The following is a 2,141-nucleotide window of genomic DNA, read 5'->3' on the forward strand; positions in this document are numbered from 1 at the left end:
GCATCCTCGCTGTTTTGAATTTATTAATCAAAGGCATAAAAGTATTAAAGAATGAATTATTTGAATTCATTCAACAAGGGCAGAATAGTATTAAAGAATGAATTGTTTGATTCATTCAATAAAGGCAAAATACTATTAAAAATTGTTTAAAGAAAGGCCTTTGAAGAAAAGTTGAAAGAGAGAGGTACAAGGAATGATGATAGCATGTGCCCATAGTCAATATCTCGAAAAGCCTTCCAAGACATCATGAAAGCAACTTATCATGATAGGCAAAAAGGCTATATGTACCATTATGTGATTAAATAAGATTATAAAGTCAATCTTCAAAAAGGCAACAACAAACAAGCCTTATATAACTTGATCACATGTCTTAAGGCAAGGAAAGAAGAAAGAAGGCATCACGTGAAGCCTTCACAAAGCCTTAAAGAAAGGAATAAAAAGGACATCACATGTTCTTACAAGGCATTAAATGGAGGAAAGAGAAAAAGCTCACATGTGAAGCTTTGTGAAGCTTTATGAAGCCATTGAAGAAAGAGAATGAAAAGGACTCCACACAATATTCAAACATTAAAGAAAGGAAAGAGAAAAGGACAACACATGTCCCCAAGGTCCAAGAAAATAGTACCTCGTACTTGAACAAGGAATGCATATTTTCAAATGTGCTGAATGGCATTTTCGTAAATATGAAGAAAAGCATTGGTATTTCACAAATGAATTTTCCAACGGTCAAAAAAGGCTTGGCTCATGAAATGAAGATCACAAGAACTCTATAAATTGCAGCAAGCTGATCTTCAGAAAAATACAACACATTGCATTAAAAAAGATCATTGATCTTAAAGCTTTCAAGAAGCAACACATTATATCTTCATACTTTCTACAAATCCTACATTAGATCTTTGTTTATCTTTTGAGAAAGTATTTAGAATCAATCACTCTCTTATCACACTGTAATTTCCAAGTGAGGTACACTGGAAAATATTTGAAATCTGATTGTAAGCTTGGTGAAGCTTGAGAATACACAAGTTGTAATCATCCTCGGTCAGAGGTTGATCTGTTTGAAGAATAGTGAAATCTCACAAGGGTGTGAGGACTGGAAGTAGCCATCTTTGGGTGAACCAGTATAAAAACAGTGTGTGTCAATCTTCTATTGCTTCTTAACTCTTTAACTCGTTTTGAATTTGAAAGTTTTGAAAACCCATCCTCGGGCTTGCCATCCTCAGCAAGAGGATAGTTTTTAAAACACTTGAAAACTATTTTTAAACAGCAAAATCCCTATTCAACCCCCCTTCTAGTGATATTTAGCTACATCAATTGGCATCAGAGCAAGGTCCTCTAGAAGAATACACTTAACAGTGTAAGAGAAAAAGATCCAAAAATGTCTAAAGCTAAGTATATTCCTGAAGGAGGATCATCCAGCCGACCCCCCTACTTTGATGGTACAGATTACTACCACTGGAAAGGTAAAATGAGACTATTTCTCATATCACAAGACAACAATATGTGGTCGGTGGTGGAAAATGGAGATCATGTCATAAGAACCAACAACGCAGATGCAACCTCCGATGTGAAACCTCAAGCACAATGGACAGCTGATGAAAATGCAAAGGTACTCCTAAACTCTAAAGCTCATTTATTTCTAACGTGTGCTTTGTGCAGGGAAGAGTATGATAGAGTCGAAGAGTGCAAAAGCACTAAGGAGCTTTGGGACACTCTAAGGATCCATCATGAAGGAACAAGTCACGTGAAGGAAGCAAGAATTGACATGGGAGTAAGAGATTTCGAACTATTCGAAATGAAGGAAGAAGAAACTATTGATGAAATGTTCTCAAGGTTAACAATCATATTAAACAACTTGAGATCTCTTGGAAAGGTATACTCCGTTCAAGAAAGGATAAGAAAAATCCTAAGGAGTTTACCAAAAGAATGGAGGCCAATGGTGACTGCCATTACAGAAGCAAGAGACTTGACCAACATGAAGTTGGAAGATCTAGTTGGTACTCTAAGAGCTCATGAACCATTGTTGCTGGCTGACAAACCTAGCAGAAAAGGAAAAATGATTGCACTAAAAACAAGCCAATCAGAAAGTTCATCCTTCAAGAAGACGGAAGAGGTCGTGAAAAAGGAAAGCTCGGAGCATCCTC

General features: G+C 36.5%; 1 pseudogene; it reads left to right on the top strand.

Moving 5' to 3' along the window:
* Positions 1-1,668, top strand: part of LOC140920650 (uncharacterized) — a 10,645-nt pseudogene extending 8,977 nt beyond the window's left edge.
* Positions 1,669-2,141: the final 473 nt, after the last annotated feature.

The sequence above is a fragment of the Cicer arietinum genome, chromosome 6 (assembly GCF_000331145.2).
Source record: "Cicer arietinum cultivar CDC Frontier isolate Library 1 chromosome 6, Cicar.CDCFrontier_v2.0, whole genome shotgun sequence".
Taxonomy (NCBI): Eukaryota; Viridiplantae; Streptophyta; class Magnoliopsida; order Fabales; family Fabaceae; genus Cicer; species Cicer arietinum.